A 20,108-nucleotide genomic window follows, 5' to 3' on the forward strand; every position below is an offset into this window, starting at 1 on the left:
CCATCCAGTCATTCTGATGGTTCTGAGAAGGACATTGTCAGAACCTCAGCCGCCGGGCAAGGCTAAGGATTAGAGAGTAACGCCAAGGCTCAGCTACAGCTGCAGAGAATGTTATGTGCTCTCCGTGGCTTATGGCAGTTGTAAACTACTTGTTTTTGACGTATCTGTGTTTAACAATGGAAGCAACTCGATCAAAGTTCTATTACAGAATTTTGAAACCACTGAAGTTTAATGTCAGAAAAAAATTGTATTTAAGGAACTATGTGAAAGACTGTGTGCTGATGTCTCCCCACATTCTGTTTTGTTTGGGAAATGGAACTCCTTTATTTGATAAAATGTTAGCGTGTATCTGTGCCTGCGTTGGCTCTTCTGTGCATGGGCAGGTGCTGCTGTCTCTATTAGCCAGATTTGGGACTCCTTGGGAGCCCAGGCTGCTGCATGCTGCTCTTTCCCTCCTCCCCAGCACTTGGCCCAGGGCTTGGTACATAGAGACACTTGCAATGATGGCTTGCCTCCAGAGAACTGGTCCTCTGGACACCTTACCACCTTCCTCCCCTTCTCAGAGAGCTAAGCCAGGACTTCCTGGCCCTGCCCTGCAAGGACCAGCAGGAAGGAAGAGGCCAGCAATAAACCAGCAAGAACTCATGTCCCTTAAGTTTCAGTTGTTAAGAATGACAGGTATGTCACATTCTACTCTGAATATATCTGTTTGTCTTAATATTAAAATAATGGATTTTTTCATTCCAAGGCTTTAGGTAAAGTTCACACTTTTAGGAGGATGCGGAGTTGGAGCTTATGGTTTTGGCCACAAGCCCTCAGGGAGGGAGGGAGGGAGGGCGAGAGAGAGAGAGAGAGAGAGAGAGAGAGAGAGAGAGATTGTGTGTGTGTGTGTGTGTGTGTGTGTGTGTGTGTGTGTGTGTGTGTGTGTGTGTGTGTGTTTACCACAGATCTGAAATCTCATTCTTTTCCTCTTAACGAGTACTCAAGGGGTTCAAGACAGACCTATCTTCACTTTGAATGACACTTTACGATTCATCTCATTTTAAGGAAGAGGATTTCAAGATGAAGATAAGTGGCATTTGAAAAGAAAATGTACTACTAGTATGTTCACTTTTGGACAAAATGTCTGTTATTCCAGTTAAACTGAATATGGCTCAAGGCTAAATTAAATAAAAAGCTGTGTCCAGTGAGAGGCATTAGGCTCCAAGTAGGATGAAAAGCAAAGGCCTGATCTCAGAGGTTCTTGGAAAAACAAGAATTGTTGGCAACCTGGGTCCCTCGTGCTTAAACTGAAGCCGTGGCCTCGTGCCTCTGACTAGCCCCTTGTCGCTGAAGAGCAGGCACCACTCTGCACTTCCAGAGCCAGTGCTAGGCTGGGTTCCATGAAAACAGCAGAGTCCATAAGGCATTAAGCAGACACACATGAGGTGCTAAAAAAGCTCTGTTGAAATATAATTTGCATACTATAAAATTCACCAATTTTAAGTGTACAATTCAGTGATTTCTAGTAAATTTTTTTATAGAGTTGTGCAATCCTCATCTATCCAGTTTTAGAACATAGGGCCAAAAAGATCCCCGATGCTCATTTGCAGGCACTCCCACCCACAGCCCCAGACAGCTGTTTGCTGTCTCTACAGATTCTCCTTTTCTAGACATTTCATATCAAATGACTCTTCTGCTTTACCTCAAGTTGGCTTCTGTTACCAGCTACCAAAGAGGCTTATCTAACCCAGCAGAGCCAATCACTTTAGATATTTTGATGTATATCTTCCAAGGCTTTTTGTTTTATGTACATAGACATGTTCTTGCATATACTAATTCTTTCATATACTCATTTTTTAAAATGAAATGTGATCATATTGCCTATCTTGTTCTATAAGATGTACAATGTTTTTCTTTTTTTCTTTAATCACAAACAGCATTCCAAGTTATCAAAAGTTGGATGATGTGGTCCACATTTTTTTTCTTGCGTGTGGATGTTCACATGCATGAATCTAGACACTGACCTTACACCCTTCATAAAAATTAACTCAAAATGGACCACAGACCTAAATGTAAAATGTAAAACTACAGAAACCCTAGAAGATAATACAGGAGAAAATCTAAATTACCTTAGATATGGTGATGGCTTTTTAGATACAGCACCATGGGCATGATTCATGAAAGAAATGATAAGCTGGACTTCATTAAAACTAAAAACTTCTGCTCTATGAAAGATGTTGTCAAGAAAACGAGAAGGCAAGCCACAGATTGCGAAGATATATCTGCAAACTATATATCTGATAAAGGACCGTTATTCAAAATATGCAAAGAACTCTTAAAAACTCAACAATAAGGGCCGGCCGGTGGCTCACTCGGGAGAGCGTGGTGCTGACAACACCAAGTCAAGGGTTAAGATCCCCTTACCGGTCATCTTTTAAAAAAAAAAAAAAAAAAACTCAACAATAAGAAAATGAACAATTCGATTAAAAAGTAACCAAACACCTTAACAGAAATCTCACCAAAGAAGATAGATATAAGCAAATAAGCATATGAAAAGGTGCTCAACATCGTATGTCATTAAGGAATTGCAAATTGAAACAATGAGATACCAGTGCACACCTACTAGAATAGTCAAAATCCAGAACACTCGCAGCACCAAATGCTGGCAAGAATGTGGAGCAGCAACTCTCATTCATTGCTGGTGGGAATGCAAAATGACACAGCCACTTTGGAAGATGGTTCCACATTTTCTTAGAAAACTAAACGTACCTTTAGGCCAGCCCGTGGCTCACTCGGGAGAGTGCGGTGCTAATAACACCAAGGCCACGGGCTCGGATCCTACATAGGGATGGCCGGTTGGCTCACTGGGTGAGCGTGGTGCTGACAACACCAAGCCAAGGGTTGAGATCCCCCCTTATCGGTCATCTTTTAAAAAAAAAAAAGAAAAGAAAAGAAACTTATTTTTACCATATGATTCAGCAATTGTCCTCCTTTTTAAGTACCCTAATGAGTTGAAAACACGAAATCCTGCACATTTATGTTTATAACAGTTTTATCCAAAATTCCAAAACTTGGAAGCAACCATCCTTTGGTAGGTGAATGGACAGATAAACTGTGGTGCATCCAGACCTGGGTATTATTGAATACTGAAAAGAAATGAGCTACCAAGCCATGAAAAGACATGGAAGAAACTTAAACACATGTCACTAAGTGAAAGAAGCCAGTCTGAAAATCCTACATACTGTATGATTCCAACTACATGACATTCTGGAAAAAGCAAAAAATATAAAAGACCAAAAATAAAAAGATCAGTGGTTACCAGGGGTTGGAGAGGGAGGAATGAATAGGCGAAGCAAAGAGGATTTTTAGGGCAGTGAAAATACTCTATATGATACTGTGATGGTGGGTACATGTCATTATACGTTTGTCTAAACCCATAGGGTATGCAGCACTAAGTGTGAACCCTAATGTAAACCATGGATAATAATGGTGTGTCAGTGTTCATCAGTTGTAACAAAGTACCCCTCTGGTGGGGGATGTTGATAATGGAGAGGCTATGCATGTGTGGGGGCTGGGGGTGTATGGGAAATCTTTGTGCTTCTGCTCAGTTTCATCGTAAACCTAAAATTGCTCTAAAAAATAAGATCTGTTTTTTAAAAAATACTAACAAGGGCCGGCCCATGGCTCACTTGGGCGAGCATGGTGCTGACAACACCAAGTCAAGGGTTAAGATCCCCTTACCGGTCATCTTTAAAAAAAAAAACAAAAAACTAAGAATCCAATTTAAAAATAAGCCAACATTTCAATAGACAGCTCTTAAAAAAAGATATACAGACGGCCAATTAATACATGAAAAGATGCTCCGCATCATTAGTCATTATGAAAATGCAAATCATACTTTATACTTACTAGGATGGCTGTAATAAAATAGATGTAAGTATTGGTGAGGCTCTGCAGAAACTGGAACTCTTACACGTTGCTGGTGGGAATGTAAAATGGTGCGACCACACTGGAAAGCAGTTTGGCAGTTTTGTTAATGTTAAACATCAAATTACCTAATGGTACAGCATCTCCTCTCCTAGGTATCTATTCAGGAGAAGTGAAAACATATGTCCACACAAAGACTTGTACATAAATGTGAACAGCAGCATTAGTCACAGTAGCACCTAAATGGGAACGAACCGAATGTCCATCAAATGATGAATAGATGAACAAATGTGACATATCCATAAAACAGAATACTACCCAGCACTAAAAAAGAATGAAGTACTGATAAATGCTACAACATGGATGAACCATAATGCATCTAGACCTCTCAAAACACTGTGCTCAGTGGAAGAAGCCGAACACCAAAGAACACGTCATTGTGATTCCTTTTATGTAAAAAGTCCCGAAAAGGTACGTCTACAGATATAGAAGGTAGATTAGTGATTACCTAGTGTGAAGGCAGGAATGGGCAGTGACTGTGAAGGGGTACAAGTTTTCTTTTTGGAAATGTTCTACGTGAGGACTGTGGTGATAGATGCACAACTTTGTAAATATGCAAAGAATCACTGAATCATATACTTAACAATGGGTAAATTCTATGGTATGTGTATACAACAATAAAGCTGTTAAAAAAAAAATGAATAGGAGAAGAAGAAGAGGAAAAGAAGCAGGAGAAGAAGAAAGAAGACACCGCAGGCCCTTTCTGTTCCAGTCCCTTCCCCTTGTTGTGCTTTCTAGCTCAGGTAGCCACAGCGCTCACCAGTCAATGCACTGACCAGACGAAAAACTTCAGCCATCATTTACTCCATCCCTAGTCCTCCTGGCCAATCAGGAGCAAGTTCTGACACTCAGCCTCCTAAATATTTCATGATTTTGACCCCCTTCACTCCCTACTATGGTTTGAATGTTTGTGTCCCCTCAAAAATCAGATGCTGAAACCTAATCCCCAATACAATGGTATCAGGAGGTGAGGCCTTTGGGAGGTGATTAGATTATGACTGCAGGGCCCTCATGAATGGGATTAGTGCCCTTAAAAAAGAGGCCCGCGGGAGCTTGTTCGCCCTGACACCCTGGGAGAACTCAACTAGAAGGCGCCATCTGTGAACCAGAGAGCCAGACCTCACGAGACACCAGGTCTGCTGGAGCCTTGATCTTGGACTTTCAGCCTCCAGAACTCTGAGCAATGAATTTCTGTTTCTAAGCCTCCCAGTCTGTGGTATTTTTGTCAGAGTAGCCCGACTGGACCAGGATGCCCTCTTCCTATCACTCTCCTTGGGAGCTCTTGCCTGGGTCACTTCAGCTTATCCTCCTGCTTTCAGTCCAGCTTCATCCTGCTGCCGTGTGGCTGTTTTTCTTTAAAAAAAAAAAAAAAAAAAAATAGATTAATGTTTTGTTAAACACAATATAGAAAATTTTTTACATTCTAAAATTGCTTTCTTTTTTGTCAGTTTATTTTTTAAATGTAGTATAATCATGGTACACGTGAAGTTTTGTGTCCTTTTATCACTTAATGTTATATCACAATCATTTTTTCAAGCAGCAAATAGTATTCATAACCATTTTTTAATGGCTCCAATTATTCTTTTACTGTTCTTTATTAAAATTTATGCTTTTATAAATAACATTGCAGTTGACGTATTTGTAGTTAAGGTTTTCGGCATGGATTGGATGTTTTTTACTTCTGAATAGATTCCCAGAATTGGAATTCTTAAGTCAAAGGATGTGAACATTTTCATTGCCAGCATCGTCACTGATGTATTAAGGTACTAGTCACACCTCAAAACTACTAGAATTAGGTATTATCATTTAAAGAAATTTTTGCTGATTTTTAAAGGCAATAGTTTGCCATTTTAAAAAATCTACAGCAGGTTGAACATTTTTCATTGTTTTCTAGTAGCATTTCTTCCTAGTATATTATGTCCTTTGTTAATTGTTTATGTCCTTTGTTAACCTCAAGGGAATAGGGGAATCTTGGCATTTCTCCCCATTTATTAGTTTTTTCTACAATTCACCCAAGTCTAATGTGACCAAGTCCGATCTACAGAATTTGTGGGTAGGACCCCTTAAGTTCTATTTTATGAAATATTAAAGTGGGGGGTGCATTGAGGAAGTGAGGGCAAGAGAATGCAGGGACCAAGACCAAGACAAAACAGCCCAAAGGCAGGTCTTGCAGCAGCTTTTCTAGGCCCTCAGCTGGTCCGCAACCAACCCCAAGGACCTGTCTCTGAGCCTGGAGGAGGGACTGTGAGGAAAAATGGGTCCCCTATTCTCTTTCTCTGGAGGCCCTCAGGTCCAACTGCTGAGCCTGATTCGCTCTCCCATGTGCTCCCATTTAGTCACTCATGGCCTCAGCTCAGCAGGCCTGCCACCAGGAGCTTGGCTCCCTTCTCTGGGAGGGGCTCCTTCCTGTCAACAACAGCTGATTGCTTTTTCTTCCCACCCAGCTCTGGCCCCCTTTGAACCTCGCAGAAATTTGTTTCTCTCCTAATTCTCAGGTCATTTGCATCACAGAGGTGTGTGGTGTGGCCGTAAAAAGCTTGGCCTCTGGATTGTTTGGGTTTGAATCGCCCCTGCCATTTGTTCGCTCTGCCTCAGTTTCCCTACTTGTTAAAAATATGTCATTTGTTGTGAGGGGCGAGTAAGACAGCATGGGAGGTACCTAGCATGGTGCCTGTAGTTGGTGGTTACCCTCAGGGAAAAGGAGAAAACCCTAGTAAAGACGGAGCTGGAACTGTGTGATTCTCAGTCTTAGCTGCATAAAACACCAGTGCCTGGGTCCCATCCTCAAAGAATCTCAAGCAGTTGGTCTGAGGTGTGGCCTGGGCATAGGGATTTTTTTTTTTTTTTAAGATGACCAGAAAGGGGACCTTAACCCTTGACTTGGTGTTGTCAGCACCACGCTCTCCCAGTGAGCTAAACAGCCATCCCTATATAGGGATCGGAACCCATGGCCTTGGTGTTATCAGCACCACGTTCTCCCAAGTGAGCCACAGGCTGGCCCAAGGGATTTTTAAAAGCTTCCTAGCCCAGGTAATTCTGATGGATGGGCAAAGTTCAGAACCACACACTAGAGAGGACTAACAAGGCTGCAAATATGTCTGTGCACCTTATCCCACCCCCTAAATTCCATGCCTTTGCTTGGCCCTTGGCCTTGAACAGCTCGCAGGCGCATGGGTCTCCAGTATTGGATGGGCTCTCATCTCACTCTTTGAAATGCATTTTCTTCTCCGCCCGAAGGCCTGTCTGAACTTTTGGTAACTGACCTACTCTGAAGGAAGCAGAACTCACGTTGTCATCTTTAGCTGACTCAGTGTTTAATTCCATTTTCTTCTCACAACCACTTTTTCTTTTGTATCATATTGTGTGTCCTTTTTCTACTTGCATTTCTGTAGACAAAAAACCAGACTCACTGGCTGTTGTCCTCCAAAAGTCAAAACATTTGGGGCTCCTTAGAAGAGCCCACGTGTAATCTAATCTTTGGGAAAAGCAAGGTTTCTCCCCCAAGCCAGTCAGAGATTCCCCAGGGCTACAGATGAAGAAGGGAGGGGCGAGGTTGTCTGTGCAGGTGAATTAGGCAGGATGCTTTAGGCTGCAAGAAATAGAAATCCCAATTCAAAATGGCCCAAGCAGTCTCCACCACCTACTATGATGATGATGATGATTACTTTTATTATTATCATTTTATCTAGTGTAAGTCCAGAGGCCATATGTCCTATGGTCACACAATTTATCAGCTTACTAGCTACATGACCTTAGGCAAGTAACTAAACCTCAGTTTCCTCATCTGTGAAAAGGATTTTTGCGTATCAAATTAGTTAATAGAAGTAAAGGTCTTACATGAAGTAAGTGTTTTATAAATGTTAGCTACTGTATTGGTCAGTCATTGTTGCAAAACAAACAAATGTAAAAATATCTACGGTACAAGGCAATAAATCTCTCTCTTGTCTATACTCTAGTTCCATCTGTGTGTGCAGCTGGGTTCAGCTTCTGGGCTGATGGGTGACACTGCCCCACACAGGTTCCTGCTGATCTCAGGGCAGCACTGCAGCAGCACCAGGAGTGCTGTGCCCATGGCCATGGCAGAGGCACGAGCGAGTGAGAAACCACCAGGCCTTTGTCAGGAACTGGCACATTCTCATTCTGCCCCGTTTCCTTTGGCCAAAGTGTCACATGACCCAGTCCAATATCATCAGGAGGGAAATAACCCACCTACAGTGGTGTAGTGGATTGAATTATGTCCACCCCAAACTCACTGAAGCTTGAATTCTGTCCCCCAAGTTTTATGTATTAGAAACTTAGCCCCCACTATGACTGTTAAGAGGGTAGGAATCCTATTATGGTAATTAAAAGGTGGAACCTTGAAGAGGTGATTGGCTTATAGGACCATGCCATAGTGAATAGATTAAAAATGGTGGCCAGGGGCGTGGTTCTGAGGGCTTTAAAAGAAGAGAGAGTCTGTCTCTCTCCAGTTCCATGTATTTTGTTATAAGCAACAAAAATGAACTAATACAAGTGGGTTGTAGTTTAAGGTCACGTGGCAAAGTACACGAACAATTATAAACAGTATATAGAGGAAAAGTGAATTGGTAGATTAGATGAAAGTGTTTTTAGCCAGGGAGAATGTTTTGATAACACCAAAGCCGTGGGTTTGGATCCCTATATAGGGATGGCTGGTTTGCTCACTTGGGAGAGTGTGGTGCTGACAACACCAAGTCAAGGGTTAAAATCCCCCTACCGGTCATCTTAAAAAAAAAAATTTTTTTTTTTTATTCAGAATATTTTCTAATTTTTCTTGTGACTGTCTCTTTGACTCATGGTTATTTAGAAGTGAGTTATTTAATTTCCATATCTTTGGTAAATGTCCATATATCTTTCTGTTATTGATTTCTAGTTTAATTCTCTTGTGTTCAGAGAACATACTTGGTATCAATGTTAAATTTACTGAAGTTGATGACTGTGCTGTGGTTATGTAGCAGAGTATCGCTATGCTTAGGAAATACACACTGAAGCATTTAGGGATAAATTGCCATGAGGTATGTAACTTAACCCTCAAATGAGTCAGAAAAAAGACAGAGAGAGAGAGAGAGAGAGAGAGAGTGTGTGTGTGTGTGTGTGTGTGTGTGTGTGTGTGTGTGTGTGTGTGTGTGTGTGTGTGTGTGTGTAGAGATTGTAAGTGAGTGAGAGAAAAGGAGAGGGAGGGAGAGAGGGAAGAAAAGAGAGAGAAAGGGGAGAGAACACACGAATCACAAAGCTAGAGGGACAAAATGTTACTACCAGGTGACTCTGAGTAAAGGGTATACAAGTGTTCTTTGTACTATTTTTATTTTTGCAAATTTTTTGTAAGTTTGCCATTATTTCCAAATAAAAAAACACACAGAAAAAAAAGCTAATCATCTCCTCCCCCTCCAGTCCTCCAGATGTGTATCCTTCTGTACGTTCTCCACACCCACATAAACCTATACTGATATTTACACACTTAGATGGGATTTTGTTGTTTTATAAAAATTGGAACATTCTCTGCACATGAATAACTGTGCAGCTTGATCTTTTTTCTCTTCACAATACATCATAGACATCCCTTCAGGGCAAAAGACAGATTACATTTACTTTTAAACAGGGCTGCATAATATTTTATAGTATATAGTGTATATAGTGTATTAATAGTGTATATAGTGTAATAATACACTATTGTATATAGTGTAATAATACACTATTGTATATAGTGTATTACTTCATAATATTCTATATAATTTCTTCAACCCTCCCCTTATTGGTGAATCTTCTGGAAGTTTTCAGGTTTTTGCCTACAGACAAAGCAGCAAAATAAATCCTTGTACGTTGGTGCAGAATCCATGAATCCCTCCTGAAATTGAAATTTCAAAGTAAGTAGCACCACAAATTCTTCAAGATCCGTTAAGTACAAAGCTGTTCCACAGTGGACATGAGGCAGGTCTCCAGAGGCCACCTACCACATGTCCAGTTGCATGCAAGCCCAGCATTTTCTGGAGGAGGGACAGAACATCCTCTAGGAAGCTGGGCACACCAAGTTTCTCCTTAGACATGAAAAGACTACCAAAACCTGTCTGCTGTCTCGTACAGGTCCCCCATATTTGGCAGGTGAGTCCAACATTACCATATGTCCACCAAACTTTACACATCCCTTCTCAGCTCGTTCATGGGTGCCTGCTAATTATATAACTTTAAAAAGGTTTTGCTAGGAATTTTAAGCAGAGCCCAGGCTTCTGTAGGTGGGGACACATATGGTCCACAAGCAGCTGGTTGGATGTTCAGGTGGCAACAATTTCTAGCACAGTGAATTTGGCTGAGATCATAGTTTTGATCTCCACAGACACAATGCCTTGCATCAAGAATAATAGTTATTCATGGAATGTTGACTTATGTCACCAAATTAAGTACTTTTACATAGACCATCTCATTTAATTCCCTCCACAACTCTGTGCAGTATAAAAGTTGTATAACCCTGTTGTGTCACTTAGCTATTACCATAATAATTCTGCATAAAACCACGCAAAAGTTTAGTGATTTTAAACAACCACCTATTGTTTGTAATTCTGTGGGTAAATTAAGCTGTTCTCAATTGAGCAGTCCTGGTCTTGGTTGGGCTCCCTCATATGTCTGTGGTCAGCCTACGGGTCAGTGAAGCATCTCGGTTTCTGGAGGCTGGCTGGCTGGTGGCTGGAGTGATGGGGACTTTTCATCCATGTGGTCTCTCATCCTCCAACAGGCTAGCCTGGGCTTATTTACAGGGGCGGAGGAACTGGGGGTGGAAATGGGGAGGCAAGTGAGGAGAAAAGAGAGAAAGACGGTGGGTGCCAAGGCTTATGGAAGTCCACCTCAAAATTGGCATGACCTCACCTTCCCACATTCTGCTGCCACAAAGTTGGCCCAGATTCAAGGGGTAGGAAAATAAACCTGACCTCTTGATGGAAGGAGCTGAAAAGTCACATTGCAAAGTGTGTGGATACAAGGAAGAGTGAAGGTGTGGGGCCACTTTTGTCATTTACCTCACTGGCTTTTGAAGGTCAGAAGAGTGGAACCAAGTGGTAACTCTCTACCCAAGTTCGCAAAGCCAGCAAGCGGCAGGTTTGAAATGGGCAGTCGAACACCAGTGCCTGATTCAGCCCCGCCCCCACCTTTGCATGTCTGTGAAGGCTTCCTGACCGCAACAACCCTCAGCGACGCTGTCTTTGAAAGTCCCCAGCACACACAGCCGGCCTCAAGAAGAAAGTCATCTCCAAAAGTTGTTAGCTGCTGAAGGAGAGGTGTGTGATGGAATCAGAGGTGTTGTGCTGGTGGGGTTGTGGATAGATGTTTGGTAGATGGATGAGTGGTTGAGTGGACGAGTGGGTGAGCAGCTGGATGAGTGGGTGGATGGAGGATACATGGATGGTATATGGTGGGAGAATGGGTGGTTGGGTACACAGATGGGTGGATGGATGAGTTGTTGGCAAGTGGATAATGTGAAGGGGCTGAGAATATCTCCAGAATCCTCTGTGCTTGGGTTTTACTGAAGTTGAGGGGCAGGATATAAAGAAATCTGAGCCTTCAGGTGGCATCTCCGGGAGCCTGCAGGCTGAGGGCCTGCAGTCTGTGATCTGCACTGGGGCGAGACAGCCTTTTGGACCTCTGAGCTGGAGTCAGTGAGTGCAGAACTTTCCTTCCTTCAGGGAGGGAGTGCCCAGAGTCAATTTTAAAAGGCGTCATTCAAATAAATTAAAACATAAAAAAATAAATAAATAACAGGTGTCACTCAGTCCCAAAGTGTGGGCTGATCATTTTCCACATCTGGAGCCCTATGCAAGGTGCCAGGATTCCCAAGAGGACTCCTGTGGAAAGGAGTTTACCAACTGGGCCTCCCCTCATCAGGTCTCAGGTAAAGTCAGGAACATGTCCTGTAGGCTCAAGTCGTGGCTGGTGGCCTGCTCTCTCCCTCTTTGTGGGTCACCTGGATGATTCTGTTGTGGACCCACATCTGTGACTAGGGCTCGTGTCAAGGACCCCAGCCCAACCCAAAGAGGTTTGTAGGAAAGGCCTTGACTCTGACCTGGAAACTGCTCCACCAACCATCAGTGTGGCTCCCATGAGGCCATGGACCAAAGAACTCTGTGGGGATAGGACTGGGGCCCAGAAAGGGCAGCTGTGACGGCCTCCCTGATGGAGCCTCCGGGAGTTGCCGCCTGAGCAGCTGCTTCCCCACCCTACTCCACACCTACCTGCTTCCCCCCAACACCACCATCCTGTTTTATTTTATATACACATACAGGGATCCCAACCCTTGACCTTTGTGATACCACCACCGTGCTCTTTCCAAATGAGCTAACTGGCCAGCCCTAAACTTTTATATTTTATTGAATCAGCTTGATGACAGAGTATACCAGATGCCTAGATAAAGATATCAGCCCTTTCCAGTACTGTAGAAGGCTCCCCATGCCTCTCCTAGTCTGTACTCTCCAAGGTCACCACTTTTCTGACCTTTATCCCCATAGGTGACTTTTGTCAATTCTTGACCTTCATATAAATGGAATCATCTTGTATCTCATGCTTTCCCATGGTGACACTTATTCTTAATTTGCACTAGCCCCTCCTGGTAGGGCTGGAACTCCTTGAGGGTGGGACTAAGTCTTAATCATCTCCGTGCCCCCCACCCACCACCATCACCTTGAGGCTAAGGAAGAGCAGGGTGCACGGTGGATGTTCATTCAGTGAAGGGCAACCAGTCTCTCCACAGCATAGGGTGGGAGTAAGAGCACAATACTGCTGTGTGACATTGGGCAAGTTTCCTAACCTCCCTGTCCCAAACCAAGAAGAATGATAGTACTTGACTTCGAGGGTCCTTGTGATAATTAAAGGCATCAATACTATAAAGCTCCTACATGTCTGGAACACGGTGGTGCTATGTACGTGTTTATTAAATGAAGACATGAAAAAACATGTATTTTCACCATAGGAGCTGAGGCAGGCCTTAGCCCTCTTTAAAACTATAGCCTGCCTGCCTCCCATTTTTGTAAATAAAGTTTTATCACTGCCACACCCATTGGTGTATGTGTTGTTTATGATCCCTTTCAGGCTACAGCGGTAGAGCTGAGTAGCTGCAACAGAGACCATGTAGCCGGCAAAGCCTAAAACATTTACTGTCTCATCCTTTCCATGATAAGTTTGCTGACCCTTGCACTGTGATTTCTAAACCTTCCATCAACAAGACTATGCTGTAGCTTTAATACGGACTACTCTGACCCAGGTAAAAATAGTTTCTGTGGCTGTTACACGTTTAAATGCCTCAACTGTCCTCCTCTCTGCATGAAAACCCCCTCGACTCCCATAGGTCTCCTTGTCCTTCATCACGGCTCTCAAGAATCCCCTGTGTGTCCAGCCTTTGGTGGCCCCTTCCATGGGAGGGGGAGGTGGGTTTGAACTTGTGATCTCTAAGAGTGGCAACAGGTGAGAAGAGAGCAGACAGGCCTCTGGGACTTCAAGGCCCACACAGAGAGGGCACAGTCATAAAACAGTCCTGTTTGAAGTGGGTTATTAAGTGTTGGCCTCAGGGTGGAGATCTGGCAAGCCGGCCATTTCTTCTAGCACTTTCCACTAAGCTTGCTGTTGGAGATTACTTAAGAAGGCACCAGAGATATGATGATGAGATCCAATTTATTATGCAAATATGGGGCTAGTTTTAGCCAGCCATGGGTTTACTGCGGCCTTGCTGTTATTCTTGGGAACAGACCATAACCAATAGAATATTGATGAGTTCAATGTAAGAAAAAAAAAAAGCTTAATATTTATGTACTCATTTGGAACCACCTACAAGACAGATTAAGCCAAACGAACAAAATTTACAAGTGTGTGATTTGCTACTAATAGGGTGAGAACTCACTCACTGCCCCCACCCCCCAGAGAGTGCATGAATCCATTCATGAGGGGTCCACCCCCATGACTCAAACAGCTTTCAACACTGCCACACCAGGGATCAGATTTCCACATGAGTTCTGGAAGGACAACACATCCAAACTCCATCCCTAGGGTATCAGCCTTATTATTATTATTACTACTACTTTTGTTATTGGATCAAAATAATTGGCTTGCCAGGTACTGGGAAAAATCCTCTTTGTCCAGCAACACGAGGCTATCACTCACCAAGGGCCACGTTGGGTTTTCTTCTAAAAGCTTAAAGTTCATTAAGAGCAATCTCTAGGTCCTCACTGCTTAGTGTGGTCCTGGACCAGCAGCCCTGGCATCCCCCAAGAGCTTGCTAAAAAGGTGGAATCTCAGCCCCACTCCACACCTACTGAATCAGAATCTTCATTTTAACAAGATGCCAGGTGATTCGGGTGCACATTAACCTAGGAGAAACACTGATCCAGTTCATCTTCCTTGAGCTGGGTGCATTAAAAGAATATGTCACATCCTTTAATCAATATGAAAAGTAATGCATGGTTATTTCGCCCATGCTTTTCTCTTTCCTGCCTCCAAATTGTCCTCTGTTAGCACAGAAGTGTCTCTTCCCCTCTTCTTTGGCAAAATCTCAGGTAATCACCTTTAGAACTTGCCTTTCTTGTGAGATCTTCAGATTACTTCTCTTTGTCACTTTAATTATGCATTCATCTATTCACAAATGTCCTGAGTGCCTGCCTGGTGCTGCGTGCCCAGTGACACCAGGTCCCCTGTGACCCTGTGCCTGTGCTCTTCTCCACATGCAGGGGTGCAGGGGCACACTCCATCTTTCTCCTTACCCTTCATATGTTCTTCCTCCCTAATGTCTGAGGACCAGATTGTCTACTGCTCCACCAGATCTTCAATGAAGTGTTTCTGTCACTTGTAGTTGAGTGCATTTGCAGTGGCTGCCCCACTTGCCCAGGAGGCTCCTGAGAAGGTGACCTGAGAGCAGAGATGGTCTCTTCTCCTCTCGTCCCTCCCCACCCCTCAAGCAGAGCCTCCACTCTTCACACTTCATGGTCTCAACTGACTTCCTCAGTGACTCACTTTTCTATAAGACTACTTTACCTTTGAAAACACGTTCCCCTAAACATGAAAGGGCATAATGGGTTCCTTAAATGATTTCACCCAAGTACGACATGGCAATGAGGTGCGTCTTAGTCTGTTTTCTGCTGCTATAACAGGATACCACAGATGGGGTAATTTATAAAGAAAAGAAGAGTATTTGACTCACAATTCTGGAGGCTGGGAACTCCGAGAGCACAGTGCCCACATCTGGGGAGGGCATTCAGAATGTTGCATCATAACATGGAGGAAGGGCAAGCAAGGATGTAAGACAGAGAGGAAATGGGGGCCCCCTTTTTATAACTAAGACATTTTGACAATATTAGCTTTAATCCATTCACGAGGGTCGTGCCCTCATGGCCTAATCACCTTCTAAAGATCCCGCCTTTTAATATTGTTACAATGGTAATTAAATTTCTTTCTTTCTTTTTTTTTTTTTTTGCATCTGGCGGGTATGAGGATCCAAACCCTTGACCTTGGTATTATAAGACTGCATTCTAACCAATTGAGCTAACTGACCAGCAGTAGTTAAGTTTCAACATGAGTTTTGGTGGGGACAATCAAACCATAGCAAGGTAGAATGCAGTTTCTCAACAGAACTCTGGTGCCTCAGGACCAGAAGTGCCACACTGAAGGTGTTCATCTGAGAGGCTTTGTGGGGAAAATAGAATAATTTAGTCAGGCTCCCTCAGGTCTGGCTGGGAGGTGGAGCAGCACATTTTTTGTAAATAAGTTGTGTGGGTGGAGTCAGTGTGCATGTGCACCCATGTATCTTTCTAGTTAATTGCTTTTGTGTGTTCTGCAGTTTGTGAAGCAGGCTGGGGGCAGAGCACACATCTAACAATAGAGCATGTTTACTCTGCTGGCAGCTGCTCAGTTTCAGTTTTTCTTTGGACTTTGCAGGTAGCAGTGCAGTTTCTTTTTTTTTTTTTTCCCTGACCGGTAAGGGGATCGCGACCCTTCACATGGTGTTGTCTGCACCATGCACAGCCAAGGATCCGAACCCGCGGCCTCAGCGCTACCAGCGCTGCACTCTCCCGAGTGAGCCACGGGCCGGCCCAGCAGTGCAGTTTCTGAGTTTCTTCTTTGTACTGCCTAGCTCGACAATTGGCGTCATCGGAGGATAACACTACAGGCTTTGTCACCGGATGTTCCAGAACAGATTTTGTACAGTGGTCACATCATGGTCTTCCATGATTCTTGTATTTTAAAGATTGCCAGTGAATGTAGAAACAGCCCAGATTGTCTATTCAGAACTAAGCACCATGAACTTGCATCTGAAAGGGACAGAGGTGGAACGCCAGCCCGAGCTCCTCAGCAAGCTTCTTCCTCTGGCCACACTTACTTCATCCAGCAGCTGTTCAATCACAGCGACTCTTCCTGCCCCCTCGGACGACTTCTTCAGCAGGAGTCTGTCTTCAGGCTGCAGGATCACAGGACGCCGACCGTCATTCCTGCTGCCTCAACACTCCAGGCAAACGCTTCCTCTCCAAGGTTGAATTCTGAGCCACAGGGAGAGGTGAGCGTGAGTGCGTGTGTGTGTGACAGAGATCTTCAGTGGCCTGCAGCCCAAATGTCCACATCTAACATAAATCTTGCTGGTCTCCAAAGCCCTGACCAGGGGAAGAACACCACGTTGACAGACAGGGATGGAATGAGAAACCTCACAGAAATTCAGAAATAGCTCAAAGGCCAAACCCCTTAGTGGTGTTATTTTGAATATTTGTAGGCAAGGCATTCAGACAAGTTCTAGAACTTACTTTGCACGCTTCTTATAAAGCATTCGGTGTCAGCCCAAGGCCCACATGTCAGTTCAAGGAGTTCTGAGGAGTGAACGAACCTCTAAACTCAACTCGTTCAGAAGAAAAAGCTCGTCCAAGTTCTTATACTGGGGGAGCCAACGACTACCATCTTTTGGAAAATCGACAAGTGATTATTTGTCTAGGGATTTAGCTGTCGGGCCATCAGAAGCACAGAAATGGGATTGGCCAGATGATGCCATAAACTTTCTTTGGTCATAATAATGACTGGGTTTCAGAGAATTATCCCCTAAAGGACACAGCACCTGTTTAGTTTAAGGAGCTCAACTGCAGTTTCTAATGGAGCTTTGAAAAGTCGGTATGTCAGGACCCGCCCGCCGTTCCGCCCCGCTCGCCTCGTGCCGGGCCGTTTGGGGCCTACCCCTCCCCTCCCCCACCAGCCACCAATGACTTAACCCTGTAACGAGCCCAAGTCCCCCGAATGCTGGCCACGGACACCGGTGTGACTGAGAGTGGACTAAACGTGACTGTCACCTAAGAGAACCATAAGAGCACCGGGGCCCAGGTCCAGGTGGCGGGGGACATGCTGCCCAACTCCACCGAGCAGGCCATCACCGTGGCTGGCGTGCCGCAGTCTGTCACCGAGTGTGTGGAGCAGATCTGCCTGGTCGTGCTGGAGACGCTCTCCCAGTCTCGCAAAGGAGAGTCATGGCCGTTCGCACCAGCCCAGGCCGGCCAGCTCCCCAGTGATCTGCACGGGCGGCCAGGATCGCTGCAGCGACGCTGCGGGCTACCCCCACGCCACCCATGACCTGGAGGGACCACCTCTAGACGCCGACTCGATTCAAGGACAACACACCATTTCTCCGCTGGAGCTGGCCAAGCTGAACCAGGGGGCAAGACCACAGTCTCAACTTTGCCATGATGCACGGCGGGACCAGAGTCGCAGGAATTGACTCCAGCTCCCCAGAGGTGAAAGGCTATTGGGCAAGTTCGGATGCATCTACTCAAACCACCCATGGAATCAACATTGCAAATAACTTAATTGGCCGCATAATCGGACACCAAGGCACCAACATTAATGAGATCCGCCAGATGTCCGGGGCCCAGATCAAAATTGCCGATCCAGTAGAAGGCTCTTCAGGTAGGCAGGTTACTGTCACTGGTTCTGCTGCCAGTATGAGCCTGGCCCAGTATCTAATCAATGCCGGCCTTTCCTCTGAGAAGGGCATGGGGTGCAGCTGCAACTGTGTAGGTTAACTCAGAATCCCTTTCTGCTGTTTTCCCATGATCCGACTGTGTAATTTCTGGTCAGTGATTCCAGGTTTTAAATAATTTGTAAGTGTTCACTTTTACACAACTTTATCATCTGCTAAGAATTTAAAAATCACATTCTCTGTTCAGCTGTTAATGCTGGGAATCCATATTTAGTTTTATAATCTTTTCCCTGTTTTTAGTTTTGTTTTGGGTTTTTTGGCTCATGGATTTTATTTATTTGTTGATAAGAAATGTAAGAGTGGAATGTTAATAAATTTCAGTTTAGTTCTGTAATGTCAAGAACTTAAGAATTAAAAAAAAAAACGGATTGGTTAAAAAATAAAAATAAAAAATAAAAACCGATATATCACGGAGCTGATTTGTAGACCAAACAAAATAAAAAGTTTGCGGGGCCCACATGTTGCAGCCACATCCATCACCCTGTCTGTCTGCTGCTTCTCAAGCTCTCTGAGAGGCCAGCTTGACCCAGCCCTGGACGGGGCCGCAGGGAGTGATGAGGCAGAATGGAAGTGCTAGCCTCAGGCATATTTATTGTCAAGGATCTGAGTGTCATAGAAGGACTTTGATGAGCTAATCTCCATATTACATCTAAGTTTGTCTTTATTTCAAATTCTGGTTGCTGGAAGACTGAAGGAAGCAGTCCAAAAAGCAGGAGACATTACTTTTAGTATATTTCTGCCACTGGATCCCAGGGATGACTGTGGGGTAGTTGCAGGACCACTGTTTCCCTGTTTGTAAAAGTGGATATAACACCTACCCCAACACAGGTCAAGCAAGGACTCTGAGCCTCTCAGAAGAAGATGCCGGATCCAGGCCAGGTCCCCCTACCCTCAATCCCCAGGCGGCATTGAAGGGGACTTGGAAGTAACAGAATCTACAAGAATGTCAGCTCCATGAGAGCGGGAACTTTGTTTTATCCCCAGCACCTAGAACCATGCCTGGAATATGATGTGCTTAAAAACAGCTGTTGGTGATGGGCCAGCCTGTGGCTCACTCGGGAGAGTGCGGTGCTGATAACACCAAGGCCACGGGCTCAGATCCTATATAGGGATGGCCGGTTTGCTCACTGGCTAAGCATGGTGCTGACAACACCAAGCCAAGGGTTAAGATCCTCTTACCGGTCATCTTTAAAAAAACAAAACAAAACAAAATAAAAAAACTGTTGATGATTGTAATTTCTGATGCTTATCCCCAAATTCCAAATGAGGAAATGAAGACACAGAGCTTCCTTCCCTCTCTTTGTCCCGAGCACATGCCTTCAGTCTGTCCTGTGCATCTAATTCATTGACTTGGGCTCTACTCTGGGCAGCCCCACTGAGGACAGAGCATTTACTCCATTCATAGTTTTCAAAGAGCTTTCATGTGCATTTTCCTATTTGATATCCTCAACTTTCCTGTGAGGGCCCACAAACCTATCCTCATCTCATAGACACTCATTGCACCTTGCTGGGAACGTAGCCAGGAACCAATAAATGTTAATTGCTCTCTTTTTTCTTGTCTTCTTTCCCAAGCTAGTAATTAATGTTTTACACATTCTCCTAGTGAAACAAAAGCTGCAAATATCAATTCATGTTTGTTAGACACTTACAGGCTTTGTGGCAATGCCCTAAGCCACCAGACAAGAGAGAAGATCCAGGGAAACATGGCTACAAAGTTTGATTTATTTTATATAGGGTGTATTAGTCCATTTATGTGCTGCTATAACAGAAATACCTGAGACTGGGTAATTTATAAAGAACAGAGGTTTATTTGGTTTATGATTCTGGTACAGCTGTATCTGGCATGGGCCTCAGGCTGCTTCTACTCATGGCAGAAAGCGGCAGGCAGCTGGCAGGTACAAGCAGATCACATGGTGAGAGGAAGCGAGAGGGTGGGGAGGTGCCAGGGTCTTTTAAACAACTGGCTCTCACCAGAACTAATAGAGTGAGAACTCAGTCATTAATCCCTCCACCTAGGAAGAGCATTAATCCATTCATGAGGGATCCGCCCCCATGACTCAAACAGCTTCCAACACTGTCATGTTGGGAATCAGATTTCCACATGAGTTTTGAGGGGACAACACATCCAAACTCTATCATAGGGCAA

At 44.2% G+C, this 20,108-nt stretch overlaps 1 pseudogene; it reads left to right on the top strand.

Moving 5' to 3' along the window:
• The first annotated feature begins 15,025 nt into the window (after positions 1-15,025).
• Positions 15,026-18,005, top strand: LOC134362416 (poly(rC)-binding protein 1-like; annotated as a pseudogene).
• The last annotated feature ends 2,103 nt before the right edge of the window (positions 18,006-20,108 follow it).

Source organism: Cynocephalus volans, chromosome 1 (genome assembly GCF_027409185.1).
Source record: "Cynocephalus volans isolate mCynVol1 chromosome 1, mCynVol1.pri, whole genome shotgun sequence".
NCBI classification, from domain to species: domain Eukaryota; kingdom Metazoa; phylum Chordata; class Mammalia; order Dermoptera; family Cynocephalidae; genus Cynocephalus; species Cynocephalus volans.